The 20,807-nt window shown below is 42.5% G+C and overlaps 1 protein-coding gene across 1 annotated transcript in view; it reads right to left on the bottom strand.

The window, feature by feature from the left end:
- Positions 1–20,807, bottom strand: part of LOC111875763 (connectin) — a 641,807-nt gene that overhangs the window by 508,351 nt on the left and 112,649 nt on the right. The gene's annotated exons all lie outside the window — the stretch shown is intronic.

Raw genomic sequence — 20,807 nt, 5'->3', positions numbered from 1 at the left:
CTGCATAATGAGGAGCTTCATAACTTGTACTCTTCGTCAACTATAACTGGAATGATCAAGTCAAGGAGGATGTGATGGGTAGGGCATTTAACATGCAAGGGGGCGAAAAGGAATGCATATAAGACTTTACTTGGAAAGCCAGAAGGAAAGAGACCAATAGAAAGTCCCAAGATATACGTGGGAAGATAAAATTAAAGTGGATATCAGAGAGATAGGATGGGGTGGTATGGACTGGATTCGTCTGGCTCAGGATAGTGACTAATGCGGGGCTCTTGTGAACACGGTAATGAACTTTCGGATTTCATAAAATGCCGGGAATTTCTTGAGTATCTGCGCAACTGGAAGCTTCTTAAGAAGGTCTCTGCCCTATAGAGTAGTTAGTTAATTAGTGCTCTAAAGTACTCCTCAAATAAAAAAACCAACGTGTTGTGCAGAGGGTCTGCAGCGAGAGGTGCATGCAGGTTCTGCAAGGAAACTGCCTGGATTTGGGGGTGCATATTATGGAACTGATAATTCCAGAAAATTTTGAGTGACTTATTCTAATTACCTAAAAAAATCCTGTTTCCTCAGAGTTTTGAGCACGCTGCAACGCGTGCAGAGGTTCTGAGAAAAACTGTAATCTTAGTCATATTAAATCGCTGCCATGATTTTCTGCACTTTAAGTTGTTTGAATTTCTTCTCATATGACCATTTCAGGTTTCTATTCTCATCTTAAAAGTATAATTAGAATGATCAAGTCAAGGAGGATGAGGTGGGCAGGCCATGTAGCACGAATGGGGGAGACGAGGAATGCGTATAGGTTATTGGTGGGAAAGCCAGAAGGAAAGAGACCACTGGGAAGACCAAGGCGTAGGTGGCTGGACAATATTAGAATGGATCTTAGAGAAATAGGATGGGATGGTATGGATTGGATAGATGATTCAGGATAGGGACCAGTGGAGGGCTCTTGTGAACACGGTAATGAACCTTCGAGTTTCATAAAATGCTGGGAAATACTTGAGTAGCTGCAGAATTAGCGGCTCCTCCAGAAGGGCTCAGCTCCATGAGTAAGTAAGTAATTCTCATCTTAAACAAAATTAAGTTGTAATGATAGAGAAAACATATCGGGACTTGCTTCCTCTTCCCCTACAGAATTTAAAACATCGCTACTAGCCTCTTCTACCCCTACAGAATTCTATTTCAAAACTTGAAGGTAAGACACCACCTGGAAGACTCAGGAACAAGGCATAAATCATTGTAAGACTGTGTCAGAAACGCAGACTGGATTCATGTGGCTTAGGATAGGATCAAATGAGAACTGCTCTAAAAACGTAATGGGAATTCGGGTTGCATAACAGACGAAAGATTTTTGAGTACCAAAGTGGGGAATACAATTTTTAAGAAACCCCATATTGACCAATTGGGATCCAGCAAACAAACTGCTTCTGCTCCTACACATTCTCTTTGTATTACAAAATAAGCTTTCAGTACAATTTTCTCGTCTAGTTGCTACGCAACCATAACCGGTATGAAAGTTCCAGTGTCGTTTATGTTTACAGCTGTCAGGGAATGGTTTAGTACATGAAGCTATCACAGTGTGGCGCCACGGCCGTAAATAACAGAACATCTGCTAGCAGAAACGTGACCATGCGACGTGACAACAAAAAACAACTCTCATTGTTCTGCATATTCTTTCTGTTGTTACTTTTGGACGCTGGCAATATTTAAACGTTACAGAGTCGAATAGTGTGTTTGAAGACTAAGGGACTGGAAAGGATCTGAAAGGAATCGGTCGTGATCTCATCGAGTTAATATCCTAACATTCGTCTGCAAGGACCTAGTGAAACCATGAAAACTTCAGTTATGACAACCGGTGTTCCAAACAAGATTCGAACCGATTACCTCCAGAACATGAATCTAGCCTGCTACCGTTAAGCGAACCGGCCATGTTTCAGTAGTGTTCAGAAGACGACCACGGCTGAACATAATTCGCGTTTGACCTTGGATTTATTAGGTTTGAAAGTTTATAAATTTTTGTTCGGTAGGCCACTGTTGAGCTCTGGGTGCTCGACGTAGGACATGTGCACGTTACGTAACAACTGATTTCTTATTTCATATATTCTTAAAAGAAATTTTAGTTATCGAGTAACCTGAAATACTTGATAAATTATGTCTAACTTATCAAATAGTTTACGATAATCATACACATATTACCTGTGTAATCGCCTCCACAGATGATAAAAATTTAATTAATATCGGTCAAGCCATTTTCGAACAAAACTGGCATTTTGCCTTTGGCCTCTAGTTCTCATATCTTCATCGTCCTGAAGATGCCAGTTATGCTGCTTCCTTTCAGGGCGATGGTCTCCATAAGTAATTACAAAATCCCCTTTCAGGACAATCGAAATGATTTTTATGGCCCACTGAAGGGATCCTGATTTTGGAGACTGAATATTCATATTTATTGATCACAGACCAATAATGTTGGGGCACGTGGTAGCGTAGATGGTTGATGCACTATGCTACAAGGCGGAAGGTAGCGGGTTCAATTCCCGATGAGGTCATTGGATTTTGAATTGACGTATTCCTTTCAGCCGCACTTAGAGCCTTGAGGCTGGCTTATCCTCTAACAGAAATGAGTGCCAAGAATCTTCCTGGGGGTAAAGGGCGGCGGGCGCGTAAGATTAACAATCTCACCGCCATATGTGAGCCGATTGTGTAGAAAATGTGGGAGCCTCGACGTCTAAAAACCCTGTGTACCTCCAGTCTGTTACAGGAATAGTTTTTTGTTTTTTCTGTCCATCGCCCGGTATTCTAAAAACTACACAACATAATGTTTTGGAAAATTGACCAGTTTCAGCCCTCAGGTGAGTGGGTGACATCTGCTCTGCTGGGTACCCTAGAAAGAGTTAACTTCAATTTCTGGTTGTGTTCTCCTGTTTTTAGATTACGGGACGACAGAGGAAGTCCAAAACCCAGTTATTCCGAACCTTAGACACAATATCCGAATAAATTCCGTCAAAGCGTTCAGGCGCTATCAAAGGGAATATATATGAGGTCATTTGACTTTGCAATTGATTTCGTCCTTCCAGCTGCATTATGTCCCTGGGTTCAACTCAGCCCCTAACAGAAGTATCAGGAATCTTCCTGGGGTTAAAGGTCGGCCGGCGCGTAAGGCTGGCAAACTCACCGCGATCTGTGAGCCGATTTTCTAGAAAATTTGGGAGTCTCGACATCTCACAACCCTACGGGTCTCCCAGGCCGGTTACAGGAATAGGTTCACCTTTACAAAAACTGACAGCATTCCAAGGGCCATTCTTCATGTTAAGTGAGGGGACGTGTAAATCCGTCTAAATCGAGGTACCAATTCCCTTTCAGCTTCATAATATAAGTACACGAATCAGAAGGGGTCGAGGCATATAAGTCTACCTTGCGAAAAAGTCTTTGGTTCGATGTTCTCGCAAGAAACCCTCTGCCCTCTGAGAGTAATTAATACACTGAAGGAGGAAACAGAAATTACGTATTGTGGCATGTAGACCCGTTGCTAAGCAGAAATCGTGAAAACAGAACTCGACAATGTTTCGTAAACAGCAACAAAGGAACGATGTTTACTGTGCGGTCCGCGCCGAGATATTATAAGCAGGACAAATACTGAGGAGTGAGTCCAGTCAGTTGAGTTAGGTAGTTGGCGAGTGACTAGACTGGGTTAAGGACTGCTAAGGTTCAGGCGATGTGAGATGTTGCTGTGAGAAGCTATTAGCTGAGGCAAGGGGACAGTTAGGAAAGGGAAAATCGTCGCTGGAAGCCGCTACCGAGTAGCGGTCAGTGAAAACATAACTGTCGGCATTAGTGTTCCTGTGTGATAATGAACTGTACTGTGTAGTCACGAGCCGTATCAAAAGAGTCCGATCAATCCGGTCATCAATCCAAAACCCCGTCTTATAGTAACACACATACACGTAACTGTACATACGAAGAGCAGTTCCAAGGGTCAATTTGTCCGTGTCCTCTCCCCCCCCCCATCCCGTATTCATGTTGGGTCAGCTTAACCCTGTACCATTTCGTCCAGTATTTGAGAATTCAGGACAAAAGCCTTCGTGGTAACATTAATATTTCAACTGATTCTATCGGAGTCCTACTTCGGTATACTTTACCTCGTCCAACATTTCGTGACAAAAGCATGTGTGTACAGCACCCTTTAAGCGAATAAGTTATTCAGGTCTCGTCTGTTTGAGATACGTTTATGCCACGTTCATTATCTTGTGGTTTCTTTTCCTCTGTTCTTATGTGGGCATTACCATTATGCTTGAATTGTCTTATAAATATTCAGTCTGTAAAGAAATAATGATGGTGTGTATCTGGGCAGCCATTTTGTGGTTCGTGCTCAGATGGATCCAGTGATCGGGATTCCATTTCCTGGGCCATGCGTCTGATTAGCATTCATACGAGTGCTGGCTACACCGTGCTACACTGCTACACCGTGTTAAAATTGTTTATGGGATTTGATGTTATATTTCGTTTGCTTATTTCTTTGTTCCTGAATTTAACGTTGAAAACATTACACAGGAGTGCAAATGGAATGAAGCCGCAAGTAACAGAGAATGTAACAATTTGTGATTATTAATGAATTCGCTTCTAAGCAACCCACTCTCCATTGTTATCTTGGAAATGTGCACAGCGAAGTATGTAGATGGATCCGGACACATTGCAAGTGAAATACGTTAATAAATGCGACCCTCTCAAAAATCCAGTCCGTTTTGGTCCATCGCTTACGGTTTAGGAGTTATGAACATTTGTTTCTAACAAATACGGCTAATTGCCGATCCGAACGGCATCTTCAGTAGACAAACACGTTACAATATGGACGGGGTTTGGACTGATGATCGGATTCATGGGACTCTTTCACACAGCGAGCGACTACGTTTCACAGTTCACTTTTACGCACACATTAGAGTCCAGCCGTGTCTTCATTGTCGTTGCTTAGTAACGGCTTCCAAAGGCGGATGATCGTCTTACTCTGGGTTCCCGAACTATCCCTCACCTCAACTACCAGCTTCTCACAGCAAATGCTCCCAAGGACTGAACCGCAGCAGTTCTCTCAGTCATTCACGAAACAACTCACTGCGCTCTACTGACTTGCTCCCAGGCCGACGGCCATCTCACACCAACCTCCTACTCTTCTGAGTGAATGCCCTATAGCTCCCAACTTTTCGGCACGGACAGTGTAGAAAAGACCGCTCCTCTTTGTTGTAGTTCGATTTTTGCCTAGCGGACCGCGCAGAAAACACAATTCCTCTGTTGTTTGCTGGCCGCTGCCTCTCAACGGCCACTGTCTAAGTATCTGTTTCGCGGTTGTTACCTAGCAACGGGCCTACGTGCCACAATGTCCTATAATGATTTCTCTCATATTCTGACATATGCCCACACATTACTGGATCCTCCATGGTACCATACATTGCAACTTAAGTAATTCACATTCTGTTGTCTCGGACAGTTCCAATAAGTACGTAAACGTAGTCCAGACTCTGAGAGTGGCTCAGCTGGCAAAGCCTTTTAAAGAATCCGAAGTTTCACTTCCGTGTTCATAAGAGCCTGCTGAACCCATCCTCAGTCAGAAGAGCCAAGACAAAACCTGACACGCAACTTCCTTACGATTGGTCATAGTTAATATTTCCGTCTACGCCTAGGTCTCCAAACTGGCCTCTTCCTTCAGGTTATGTAATAAGAAATTTGCATGATTTTTCCACCTCTCGAATGTATGTGACATATCCAACCCTTTCACCTCCCTTGATCTGTTCACCTTGATAACATTTGGTGAACGTGTATATTCCCAGATAATGCCTTTTATTATTATTGTGATATGTAAACCCGTTGCTGGGCAACGACCGCGAGATAAGAAAATATTCAACAGCTGTTATAAAGTAACGGCTTCAACATTAAACTAACCTTCCATATGGTACTAATTAGATCAGTGATGACTTGTGCTTGTCTCGCATAGTAATTTGCAGCAGGCATCAAACTTCTGAAATTGCAGCGCCTGGAAAACAAGGTTCTCCGCATCACTGGTTAATTTCCAACGTACATACCGGTCCGCGAGTTGCATATGGCTTTCCAAGTACCGTATATGTATGACTACATAACGAAATTGTGCAGGCAAAGACCATAAGTAATACAAAATCTTTAAAATCAAACTGTTCGTGACACTGGACAAGGAAAACCCTGACACAGGGAATATAAGAAGCTTAAATTTGGCGGCGGTCAAGGGTACGACCATTCAAGTGACTAGGCAACCGTTGTAACATGAGCTATATGACTTAAGGCATGATCTGTCATGCCAAGCATAGGCTGACATAGGCCTTGTATATCTTGTACATACTAGAGCTAAATGGAAATTTGTAAATAGCAAGTATCCACCAGGAACCGGACTCTTCACAACTGTAAATATAGAAGGAATTTACTACTGATTTTTACCCCTCGTCAGAGAGGGCGCCCCACATCAACAAACCCGCAGTTCTCTGACAGTAACAAATATCTTGTCTTTGGTCCCAGACGGGGGCTGCACATGGAGAGACTGGCCGAATGACAGTAGGTCGTAACATAATTTCACTTAGAAGTTAATTAGGTAAGTGGCGACAGTGAGTTAGTTGTGAGGCAGCCGCCAGGCGGTAAGGACGCACACAGAGATCATTGTTGACTCTATTACCAGGCAACGGCTAGTGAAGACACCGAAGACTTAACGTGTGCTACGCTAATAAACAGAGGATGCGAATTAGTGACAGCGTTATGATTACTTGTAATTGCGATAAATAAATGTTTATTAAATAAAATTACCAACCCAAACCCCGTGTATAGTCACTAACACGTGACTATTAATATACGAGGGTAAGTCAATAAGTAAGTTACAAATTGATATAGAACTTAAACAAATAGGAGTACTGATTTGAAAAATGCTTTTATTTCTCAACATACTCTCCCTCTACATTGAGGCACTTGTCCCATCGTTTCACAATCCCCTGAAAACCAGCAGCATAAATTTTTTTGGGCTGCTGTCGGAACCAGGCGGTGACTTCCTTTTCTACAGCTTCATCGTCGGGAAAATGATCAGCCGAGAGATGATGTTTAAAAGGGCCGAACAAACGGAAGTCGCTTGGAGCAAGGTCGGGGCTATAAGGAGGATGCTCGAGGACTTCCAACTTGAAATTTCGCAGCGTCTCATTTGTCTTGTTGGCAGTATGGGGACGCGCGTTGTCATGCAAGAGCAACACGCCTTTGGTGAAGAGTCCTGGTCACTTCTGTTAGATGGCCTTACGAAGTTTCCTGAGGAAGTTACAGTAGGAGTCGGCATTTATGGTTTGTCCTTGAGGCTGGAATGCAGTGAGCAGTATGCCTTCGTGATCCCAGTCACCGCCTGGTTCCGACAGCAGCCCGAAGAATTTTATGCTGCTGGCTTTCAGGGACTTGTGAAACGATGGGAAAGTGCCTCAGTGTACAGGGAGATTATGTTGAGAAATAAAAGCATTTTTCAAATCAGTATTCATATTTGTTTAAGTTCTATATTCGTTTGTAACTTACTTATTGACTTATCTACGTACATGCATATTTTAAATGTCATATATTTTCTGCCATTTTCCTTCTAAAAAAAGAATCTATCGTAATTTCAAAACTTTTCTGACGTCTCGTAACGCCATCATGTAGCACGCTGTGTAATGATGGATCAATTTAACCATATCCCATACAGTACACTAAACCTGTTGGTGGCTTAATTAACAGCCTGCTATATTGATCTGTACCGTATCTGACCGCACAGGTGTAAACAGCAGTAATATAACATGGCTGTTTGAATGCGTATGTCACACTACATTCCAATTAGTTATATCATCATGGCCTACGTCATGTCAGACTTAATTCGAGTAAACTCACTCACATGGACGAAATCGTAACACGAAATCTGAGTGCCATGATCGTGGTGAATTATTATTATCCAACCCATAAGTATTTCTGCCGGTAAAATAGTCAAATAAACCCCAGCCACTTACGGCCTCCATCCTGACTCGGATTTATCTAATCCGCATTCTCAGCCCCATTTCGTAATGATCTCAATTGGTCTTTGTAATGAAGATGCACCATGTCTTCCGTAAAGTGGGGAAGGAAGTGTGGCTTATAATAGCTTTCCGATTGAGCCTATGAGTCATAAGTAGTTCGCCTAGTTCAGGTGTTTCGAATAAATGTCGACTGCCCATCTCAACACTACTGTTTGTTCTTCACGCCCTACCCATCCCAATATTCCTCATTATGTCACCAAGTTTGTTTTCGTGTCTTGTGGGTAGAATTATTGCACAGAAACTTCGCAAAACTTCGTGTTCGAAAGATTTCTATCTTCTGTGGTGTAATGGCGTATAGTCTACTGAAAGCCAACCGACGTTACGGATGAATATAACGTTTCCATCTTCAGTGCTGCGCTCGCTACTTGCTTCACGCTAGTTTCTTGCTTGGCCTATTCTTCCACCCTTCAGATGGAGACGACATGTTCCTCTGGTACGTCGGCTGACTTTCACCAGACCACCGCGTTATATCCCAGGAAATTAAACTTCTCATAACCATCGCTGTAGAACCTCAAATTCTACAGCGTGTTCTAGGTGCATCTTTATCATCCTCGAGAGATAAACTACTGGTCTGTGAGGATTCAAAACTACCACAAAGACCATCTCTTCTGTGGTCTTCTCAAGTCTCTCCTTCCTACAGGAAAATTATTATGAACTGCCTTTCGTAATCTTATGTTTTCATGCGATCTAAATATTATCTCCATTTATTTATCTACCATTGCATTCTGTCTTGGAGAGCACACATGCTTACATCTCACATTTTAATTCTCTAATTCAAGTACAGTACTCCCTAGGATTCTCCAAGTCCGCCTGGGTAAAACCACGGCAACTCTCACAGTCTGAAACGATGGTTTGTTTTAATTACAACATTTGTTGGACACTGACCATAGTATCGGATATATTTTAAATTATACGGCGTTTCAGAAGTTGGATCTACTTCTGTCTTCAAAATAGAAGCAGAATATTTTCCTCAGCTCAGCCTGTTAGACAGATCACTCTCAGAGACCAGATCTCTCTAGTGAGCCCATCTGAGTAGGTTCTTTCGTTTTTACATTTGATGACGGATATCTAGCTCCCGAAACGTCATATAATGTAAATATGTCTAAGTCGATTAATAATGCCCAACAATACTTTTATAATTAAAACCTTGCCCGGTATAGACTTCGCTAACCCGGATATGTTGACTCGCGAATATCAACTGAAAGTTTTACAGACCACAAGCCTACCGAAGATTGATAGTAAGTTCGTATCCCGGAGATACCTTTACGTGAGATTCCGCATTCTTAACAAAGATCCTGTTCGTCTTCCTGTTCCATGGTTTATGTATATAGGATTAAACCTTTAAAGAACGAAATTCTTCTGAACAGAATATATAAGTTCAGTTCGTACCTCAGAGGAAACATATTACGTCTCCGCTACAAAGCTCAACCGGTCAATGTTGTCTGGGGAAACAGTCGCTGTTTATTGTGAGAATCATACGAAACAGACTTCTGTGGGCATAGTGCAGAATTTTGGTGTGCTAAACCGGTGGTGCATACAGTAACTACCAGATTTTATAAGGTTTATTTATTACAATACGACACTATACCTTTCACGTATTTTCCGGTTCATCCTTGTCACTTCACAAACCACAGCGAAACAAACAGAGAACTACAGAAAGTTAACATGATATTCTTTTTTTCCTTGGCACTACAGCCTTAGTGGGCCTAGGCCTACCTCCATGAACTTCTCCGTTCACTTCGGTTTTTCTAGATCTTAGATATACGGTAGGACTCCTTGGGCGGGTGATCAGCTCGTCGTAAGGCCTCTACCTGTACACAAACACAGAAAAACGCACACAAACATCCATGCCCTGAGTGGGATTCGAACCCACGATCCCGGCTTCCGAGTGAGCGAAGACAGTGCATGCCTTAGACCGCTCGGCTACCGTTACCGGTTAACATTATATTACTGACAAATATTTATCTTGCGGAGGGACACTTAAAGAGGCTTGCATGATGCAACAAAATCAGAGGGGTCGGGAATCACATGAAACACATATTTACACTGTCATATGCTACTTCAAGTTTGAACAGACATCATAAACAGACCCTTCACGTAGAAATTGGTAGGTAAACTTACACATGTTTGTTTTATATATACTTTCCACATACAGAACGTAACGTGTTGGGTAAGGGGTCACCTCAAGTGCGTACGCCGCTATAAGCGTTCAACATTACACTGTTAAACTAAAGTGACAGATACTTTGCCGCCAAAGAAAAAATTCTAGGGGCCAGCTTGACATTCTGTATTGACGGTTGTAAAAACACCACTTAAAAGACTATCACTTAGTATTAGTGTTCTTGCTGACAGTAATTCGGCTGGATTGAATGGAACGGAATTATTCTGTAGTTCTTAATGTTTTCCTGTGTATAACTTGATTCATGAAACTGACTGCGTCTTCGAGGGCAGTTTCCTTTCTAGATTTTCCTTGAAGAGAGAACGTAGTAAGAGTACTGTCACTTGTAGGGGTGTGTGACTATTAGACGTGGTTTCGGATTGGATGAATCGATTTGATTCCTTATACACTCAACTTGTAACTACACGTAAATACAGCGCTACGGCTGATCCACACACTTTACAGTTCACCGTTACACACACGCACTAGCGTTCTCACGCTTCACTAGTTGTATCCTGGCAACGGCTATCAAAACAGTACTTATACCAGTGTCAGTCTTCCTCGTACAGCCCAATTCCTTTCTTTCTGTTTATTTTCAATAATTGTCGCCTGTCATCTCAAGAGACTCAAAGTCAGAGCCAAAGTCACATTGCGACTGACGGTCAATCAGTCAGTAAGTCCTGGTGTCGAGCCCAAATTACTGTTTGACGGTTACGTTCTTTTTTGTGGAATGCCCTCTCCGACGAGAGGACAGGTTTTTCTTTTGTATACGTTGCTGGTCCTCGCCAGCGCAGTCTTTCTCGGGTCCCAGTACCCTGGGACTCGCGACCATATTTTACACTCTCAGATTTGAGACGTCCCTTTTCGTCGCCTCCTACGACTCGCATGGTCACAGTGGAGGTATTCGACCCCGCCTCCATACGGGGGAATCCAATCTCAAGAGACTCCCTCAATTCTTCTCGTCATATAACCTCGGGACGGTCCCAACAGAAAACACAGTTTCCTAATAATTTCTCTACTGTTACAGAGGTGTGTTTACCTAGCAGTTACACAGAAACGGCAGTTCTTCAATTGTTGCTTGCGCATCCGTTGCCGTGGAAATAAGTTTAACGAGCTGCTGCCTTGCAATAAACGTTTATTCTGACTCCACTATTCCGGCTTTCAGGCGTCATATCACAGTATTTTGCCTTTGGATGCTTCAGAATATATCTTCCTGAAAGACCTATCTGCTACAGACCGCTCTATGATTACAGCAGATTCTATTCTTCCAGAATCAATTATTGAAAATAAATCTGCCCTCCAAACACTGATATTTGCCCATCAGACTGCACGATTTCATATGAACCTTCGCCGATGTAGAAAACGTGCCCCAAAAGTACTGCATGTGATTATTATTATTATTATTATTATTTAAACTGAAAATGGTGGCAGTGATACTACAATAAGACACAACGCACAAATAACACACATCACACAAAATAACAGACCATACTCAAACAGAACACAGCACACAAAACTACACAAACAAAAGAACACACTACACACAATAAATACAATGCAAATACAATTACAACTACAACAAAACAATTAAAACTGAAACTAAATAAATTAATTTAATAGAAAATAAGTATACTCTACACTAAACAATAACAGTAATGAAATACATAATGTCATGAACTGATGCACTCACATTTCACCATGGCTTTGCTTCATTCCACTTCACTACGCTTACGTACCCTTCACATCCTCACCACAATTATTTCAGTTCACTTCACTTCACTGCATTTTTGATGATTCCCCCCACACCTTCGCTTCGCTTTACTTACCAAAAAAAAACATATATCAGGATATTTATAGGCCTTGTGAGATGTAAAGCGAAGTAGCTCAGAGACAGAGAATGTGACGTTTCGGAAGAACATACGGCCAAGCAAGAGTTCAGCAGAAGCAGGCACCAAAATAAGCTGAAGGATTAGGCGACATTTTCCTTTGAAGGGTGGGCTGTCTCCGAACTACGTGGTATTAGATTTCAGAGGAGCTAACTCTTTATGCTGCTTACAGGCTGTATAGAATTCATCTAATGGATTTGTCGGAAACTCTGAATGTAAAACAGGTAAAGTGAAGCTATCCCTGTAACAGGCCGTGGAGGGCCCATAGGGTTGTGAGACATCGAGGCTCGCACTTTTCTAGACAATCGGCTAACAGATGGCGGTGAGATTGTCAGCCTTACGCAACGGCCGCCCTTTACTCCCAGAAAGATTCCCGGTACTCATTTCTGTTAGAGGCTGAGTCGACCCCATGGGCCACAGTGCGGTTGGAAGGATTGGGTCAATTGAAAAATGCAATGACGGGAGTCGCACCTGCAACATTCCGAGGTGTAGCATAGTCTCAACCAGCTATGCTACTGCGGACCCCAAATATTTGATTATTAATTATTGTTCGCTGCAGCACAATTATGCATCATTAAAAAAACTCAATGCGGCAGAACTTCTCTTGACAAACCGACTGACCGTCTCTAACCTGGTTAAGACATTGCCCGCATTTTATGGAGTCCGAAGTGACATTTTCATGTGCACAACTGCCCATAATTGGACTGCTGATCCAATTCAAACCAGTCCAAATTTTCATACCTGTTCATCGCCCCTTTACCTGCAAGTTTTCCACGTGATATCTCCCGCTTTCTCGACTTATTAATCGTAAGAAAATTATCTTCAGAAACGAGGGTATCTCTCCAGAAGACCAACCATGAAAATTTCATTATTCTACCTGTAAAATTTTGCATGGAAGATTATTTTATTCTTGAACAGAATGTATTCCCGAAGAGCACTCTATAATTTTACGCATACTGTGTACTCAGTCGGTAATGCAGACGACGAAGGTAAAATGTGTACTGCATGATCTTGCGTTATCGAAAGCAAAACAAAGATATCGGTTTTCCATAGGTGACTGATGACATACAAAAGGGAAGAGAATTTATATGAAATTATATTCTACAAAGCCGATAGCCAAACATAAAGCGTAGGGACTCCGTCAGCAGACGCCATCTGACGCAGCGCACCGTCTACCGCAGTTCCTGATGACAGGACGGACCGACAGAACAACCAGTTCACTGCCGTAAGATTTGCGGCTTTCTGGGATGTGGCGCCTTGTAGATATTATGTAAACCGACATTTCGGAGGAAAATATTGCCTCCGTCTTCAGGGTATAAAAATCTACTAGCGAGGAACCAGCGTGAGAAGGCGGCTGTAGCCACATTGATGATCTTGAGTCTCAAGAGGCTTGGAGCCAAGACGAAGTGATTGGCGGTAAACCGCCAGTCGTAAAGTAAGTCTGACTTTGACTTTTACTCTGACCGAGAGTTAGTTGAGAATAGGCAGCCGAAAATAATTGAGTCTCTTGAGATGACAGATAAGTGAGAAACAGTTGGCAGTTGCAGTAGAGAATTCGATTGAGAGTCCCGGAGTTGATAGTTGCTAGTTGGGACTGACGAGAGCTCTGCAGCGTGATCTGAAGGGGGAGGGGAAGCTGAAGAATCTCCATTGTTAGAAGCCGTTGTAGGGGAACGGCTGGTTAGGCACAGCAGGCTGGGAAAGGCTTAGTGCGTGCTGTCGTGAACTGTAAAGTGTGGAGATCAGCGGTGGTGCTGTAATTACTAGGGGTGTGCAAAAATGATTGACACTAAATGTTTTTTCTTCACAGTAACCATTTACTGGAACAAAATACATACAGATTATATTAGATATATTCCCCGCCAATGTCCACGCACCACTGCCAACGTGCCGGCAGCTTCCGTATTTGCACAGCAAACCATTCTTTGGGGGTATCCCGGCGCCACTGCTGAACAATTGCCTGAAGCTCGTCGTTGGAGGTGACCGTCTTACCCCGCATGACGTCCTTCATTTCATCGAATAGAGCGTAGTCGCTAGGGGCCAGATCGGGCGAGTATGGCGGATGAGGCAGCACGGTGTACCCTAGAGCAGTGTTCCGCAACCGGTGTGCCACGGCACACTGATGTGCCGTCACAAGGTGAAAGGTGTGACGCGAACTTTTACCTATTGTAAGAAATTAATTGTCGAATTTTATTCGTTTTATTGTATCCCAGTTACCGTGTTTCATATGCTTGTATTTTATTCTCAGCCACTGCACTGATTAAATAAGCTGATGCTTGTTTATTCTTTATTACATGCCGTGATTTTTTATGTACAGTAATGCTGTATTCTAAGAAATTAAACGTAAATTATCTGCTCACGGTTGTTATATTATAGTTTTCATTACTGATTTATTTTTATTTTTCCCGCATTTACACAGCTTCTTTGATATGCTTGCCGCATGTTCTGTGTACGTGCTTTTCCCTAAAATTGCAGGGATTAGCAAGGGCTTCCCTGTATTTTATTGACATGTCCAGTGATATTGAAGCCATTATGAAGGAGAAAATCAACAGCAGTCAGAAGTCCTCGCTTCAGATCGACCAGTCCACCGATATTAGCGGCCACGCACAACTTGTTGCTTACATTCGATACATCGATGGAGATGTAATTGCAACAAATTTTTTGCAAAGAACTTCCCCAGTGAGCCACAGTGAAGAAGTATTTCGTGTCACTAATGAATATGTGTTACGTAATGAATTAAAATGGAAGGATTGCGTTATTGTTTATACAGACGGGGCCGCTTCAATGACAGGCCGTGTTAAAGGATTTGTAGCTAAAGTACGCAAAGTAAATCCTAACATACGATGCGATCATTGTCTCATTCACTTCGAAGCCATTGTTACTAAGTCTTTGCCATCTTCTCTGAAAGTTGTGCTGGACGAAGTAGTAAAAGTCGTGAACCTCATCAAATCGCGGCCCCTAAATTCGCGGCTTTTTTCTGTTTTGTGTCAGGAAATGGAATCAGAACACACTACACTCCTACTACATACAGAAGTCGCGAATATTTGAACTTGATGAGGAGGTACGTGCATTTTTCACTGTTGAGGGGCATGAGTACGCGGATTGATTTGCAGATGATGAATGGGTATGTAAGTTGGCATATCTTTCAGATATTTTCGTACACTTTAATGAGCTGAACAGAAAGATGCAAGGTAGGAACGAGAACATTCTAATATGGATAAGATACAATGATTTGAAAATAAGCTGAATTTGTGAATATAGAGAATTACAGATGGGTCGTTTGAGATGTTCCCAACTGTATGATCACTTGCTGACGGCAATAAAGTGGCGATGGACACAATTAAAGAACATTTAGAAATGCTGCAGCAGAAATTCAACAAGTATTTTGGAGAGAGTGTACAAGATTTCGACTGGGTTCGTGATCCATTCGTTGCGAATTCAGAACATCTTCCAATTAATATACAAGAGGAACTCGCAGATTTAAAAGCAGACAGAACATTGAAACTAAAACTTCTCGAAGTGCCTTTGGATACGTTTTGGTTGGCAATAAGGAGTGGATACCCGGCTATCTCCGAGATGGCAGTTAATGTGTTACTGCCATTTTCAACTACATATTTGTGTGAACTGGGCTTCTGGACGTTAACTGAAATTAAGACATCGAAGAGGGAGCGGCTCAAATCCATCGATAAAGAAATGAGACTTGCGTTGTCAACGATTCCACCACGGATCAGTCGCCTGTGTGCAGCTACGCAGGCGCAAGTATCACATTGAAGATATGAGTAGAATTACTGTATTTACTTTAATAGTAATAGAAGTGTATTTTCTACACTCTACAGTGAATTAAAGTTCACTGATTGTTAATAAAAGCACGAATCGATTTCTGTTAATGTTAATAAATACTAATATTATAGTAATAAGTTGATCAAGTTACGTATTTATATTAATTGTCCGATATCATGCGTTTTTGAGGGGAATAACATTTTGGTGTGCCGTGTTGAGTCATGGATACTTCATGGTGTGCCGCGAGTAGAAAAAGGTTGCGGAACACTGCCCTAGAGCACACAAGGCGGCACTGCATTTCCGTATGATGTCACTAAATGCAATCATCCAATCTATACGCCGTCAATAATCACACACACCTAACATGTGACACCATTGTGACGCATATGACAATTCCTAGGCATCGGCCTAGATGTTTTCTACTCGGTTCACGCCGAGACTGCTTGGCAACTGCCTGGCAACACACCTCTACAACAATCTAGGGACTGTGTTTTCTATACTGCTTAGTCCGTGCTGCGATTTTATATGGGAGACAGTTTCAACGAGTAGTGAGTTCTCTGGTCTGAGAGAGCGCCCCACATCAATAAACCCGCAACTGTCCGACAGTAATACAAATGTGGTCGTAAGCCTCAGATGGGTGCTTTATTCCAAGAAAGACTGGACGACTGACCGTCGCTCGTGACATAAGACTCATGAGTGATCGCCTCTGTGGTCTAGTGGTCAAAGTTCCTGCTTACAGATCCAGAGATCCCGGGTTCGATTCCCGGCGCTACCAGATTTTCTGAAAACTAGTGGGTCTGAGACGGGATTCCTTCAGCCTCGTGAGGATAATTGAGGAGTTGCTTAAAAGGAAATGTAGCGGCTCGGGTCTAGAAAACCGAAATTAACGGCCGTGGGAATTCATTGCGCTGACCACGTGACATCCTCTATCCGCTAAAGTTGACAGTAACTTCGCAGACAAGCGGCGGTCGGTATAGTTCGCTTGCGGACTACAGACCACGAAATTTGTATTTTTTGTTGTAGCGAGTTGCCGATAGGAGACAGCCACTGGAATTCAGTAGTTGAAGAAGAATTAGAAGTCAACCTGGGAAGACTTAGTGTGTTATTAGAAGCTTTCGTCACAGTGAGACTGTTTTAATTCCGTTACCAAGATACGACTAATGAAGACTGAGAACGCAAAGTTCGCGATAGCACTGTATTGCTTGTAAGTTGCACTTGCGTGAATCAGGTGATAATAAATCGGATCATCCAGCCCACGTCTCGTTATTATACGTCACGGAACCCCGGGCACGTGACAACATTATCCTCCCATCTACACCAGCGTTTCTGAATAGTCTCTTCTGTTTCGTAACTCTATAAATATATTTACTTAATTTAATGACGCTGGCATTATATATCAGACTGTACGGTGTTTATCGTCAAATGACAGGATGCTCAGTGACTAATTAACTGGAAAAGTATGGAAGGAAGTTAAATTGGCTGGACAAAGACACTCTTCAAGAGGACGGAATAGGCCAAGTATGGCCTAATCCATGCCGGGGTTGTTGATGATGATGATGATGATGATGATGGTGGTGGTGGTGGTGGTGGTGGAAACAAAGAGTCGATGTCTAATTTAGGCACTATCTCGGCACATGCCTACAGACAGTGAGGAGTACCTTGGGCGCCATCTTGATATTCCTTATTCTGGCCGAGATTCGAACAGAGCGTATCTGGAAGCTTTTCCGTTTGAGTAAGCTCTGTTTGATCACTTTCCTGCAAGTTTTCATACTAAAATTTCCTTCCTACATGTCGCATCCATATTAATATTATTATCTCCATTTTGATCACACTAATAATATTACAGTGAGGTGTACAAATAAAAAAAACTGGGATCTCTCATTTTAAAATCTTTTGTTGCTTCCTGTCAGTTAAGCCCAAATGTTCTCCTCAGCACCCTGCATTCACTAAGAGTAAAAAAAAATGTTGTTCCTGTGCTCAATTAAATAAGCACTTCGCCATGAAGACGTGTGGGACAACGGAGGTATAGCTCCACAATTCTTAATCTCGCCACTAAATGTAGGTGAGTTGCCAGCTTCAAGTCCCATCCGCTTTAGTCCCGAAGAAAGAACCCCTGATACGCATTGGATATGAGGCTGCATGAGCCAGAGAACCGGCCTGGGCGCTGTGGTGTTGTCTCTTTCGGGAATCAAACCCCAGCCCTCCAGCATGTAGCTATACCGACGGATCCATATCGGGTCCTCTCAATCCAAGTAATAATAATAATAATAATAATAATAATAATAATAATATATAAACACAAAAGCGATTTACAAATGACATTATCACAATTCCTCCTGGTCTCTGATGTCCGTTAGTACGAAGGAGAGACAGTATACAAATGGATACAGAATGTAAAATAAATTATATTCGAACCATGAAAGAAACATTTATTTCTCGATATATCCTCCACCAACACTGATAAACTTGTCCCAACGCTTTACCAATGCTTCAAAACCCGCAGCATAGAAGTCTCAGCCATTTCCGGACCTCCGTTTCAACCTCTTTGTCGTAAGTGAAACGTTTGCGATCCAGTTGTGAACCTCTTAGAAGACAAACACTTCCCAACATCAATAGTAAACATTTCCTTTGCATTCAGTCCTTTAGTGCACAAAAAGAAGCACAACTGAACGCTGCTTTTAGGTAGTACATACCATAAGCACGGTCGCCATTTTGACTATTAAAACTACTACCGTGTCCTGAGTACTGCCGTTTTCTATTCCAAGCCGCGTCAAACGAGTCACCACTTCTGCTACCTCCCTGCACATTTTCTTAACACTGTCTTTCCAGTTTCCGTTCCTCATAAATCCAGACGAGCGCGGCCTGGAGGGTACAACTGGGACTACGCTGTTACAGTCCCTCACAGCCGCATCTGTTTCCCCCTCCCATCGCGGTACGAAAGTAGACATTTGAAGCAAACGTCACGGTTCGACCATTCAGTCACCCATAGGAGGTGTGCGTGGCTACGTGGCATGTGGCTTCTCATAAGAGCATTTTCATCATATTTGGCCCTTGATAGTACCGCTCGGGTCTCTCATATCCTCACGCGAGGGGAGAGGCTAATGCTCTCCAGGCTGTGAGACGGTTCGGTGTCTCTTCATTTTGCTTCCTTACCAGCGTCTTCACTTCTTCGCCATGCACTGCGCTGCAATGCCTCTCGAAGGTAACCTTGCTGTTATTCCTCACTTATTTAACGACGATTTTAATACCTCCGATTACAGAGCGACCTGTGAAAGGATTAGTGACTAATGAAATGGAAATATCCTACAATTTACTCATACTGACTAATCCTCAACCAGAATATACTGCTTATGGGCGAGATTTGAACCCGTGATATCACGAATATAAAGCACGATTATCAACGATTATATTCTGATGTTCGGGTAAGCATAGTTGGTTGAGACACTATGATACAAGCCGGACGATAGCGGGTTTGATTCTGGATGAAATCATTGGATGTTTCAATTGACCTAATTCTTCCAGCCGCACTATGGCCCTGGGGTCGACTCAGCTTCTAACAGAAGTGAGTACCAGGAATCTTCCTTGGAGTAAAAGACGGCCGGCGCTTAAGACTGATAATCTCACCGCCATCTGTGAGCAGACTCTCTAGAAAATGTGGGAGCCTCAACGTCTCACATTCCTACGGGCCTCCAGAGCCTGTTACAAGAATATTTTTTTTTTTGCACTGACGATGGTTCATATTAATACCACTTCAGAAAATGCGAAATTGTCCCAATTTTGGGGCTGAGTAGCGTGTAGACATCACTGCAACAGCTCGAATTTTCCAGGAAACAATGAAATTAATGACTCGAATATCTCGGTTCATAAAATTTCAACGTTACGCGTCTGCAATGCAAGAGAGCGTGTCCTGTGCACCGCCACGTCATTGGTTCGTAACAACCAGAAGCAAATACAGTGGACGCTGCCTAAAGTAATCATTCCGGGGCACAGCTTAATTGATAACTATCATCAACAAGAATGAAAATCTCATAATGTTTCATACCATTAAAAAGGAATAAAGAAAATGTTACAATCAAGAATTAGAATGTTTTTTTTAAGTTGTCTATTGTCTTTTCTGAGAAACGCCTTACCAGCAATTCATATAAGTGATAACATTACACTAGTGATAAAATCCGTGATTACAATAGGCGGCGTCCGCTGTATGTGGCGGCGGCTTCCGTTTTAAGGTTCGTCTGCAAAGTTATGTTATTGGCTGACTTTCTACCTCTTTTTTTTTTTCTCATCTGCAGAGATCTCCTCTAGCTGCTGTTGTAAGAGAAGAGATTGAGTCGGAAAAAAAAAAGAAACTACATGTTTGCAGAGCCCTTTAGTTTCCTTTTCCAGCCAACGTTTCGGAAGAAAATATCGTGTTCAACTTCAGTGTCGTAGAATAAGCCAAACACTAAACTAGCAGATGCAAGTGGGAAACCGCTGATTTACTACTTAACATATTCTTCGACACTGAAGATGGATATATTTCTCCGAAGCGTCTGGCTGAATCCGAAACACGAGGCCTTACAACCCAGAAACCCGCAGTCTTAATAATATGTTGCCTTCCCAAAGAATGTCTAACGCAATTCACTCAAATCTGTACAAAACAATATTCTCATTAGGATTATATTATAGGGTGTAGAGCCGTTGCTATGCAACGACGGCGAGATACGCAGATACGCTAGAGTTGTTACTAGGCAACGGCTCGATAAACATGTTCCCGCAACAACAGACATGAACAAAACATTAATGCAGCAACAGATGAAGTTTTCTGTGTGGTCCGTGCCGACATATAAGCGAGGCGAGGTTTAGAGCTTAGTCAGTAAAAGGCGAAAGATTTATACTTATTGAAGGGAATCCCGTGTGGAGGCG

The sequence above is a fragment of the Cryptotermes secundus genome, unplaced genomic scaffold (genome assembly GCF_002891405.2).
Source record: "Cryptotermes secundus unplaced genomic scaffold, Csec_1.0 scaffold667, whole genome shotgun sequence".
In the NCBI taxonomy this organism is placed as follows: Eukaryota; Metazoa; Arthropoda; class Insecta; order Blattodea; family Kalotermitidae; genus Cryptotermes; species Cryptotermes secundus.
This window is presented reverse-complemented; position numbering and strand designations above follow the sequence as displayed.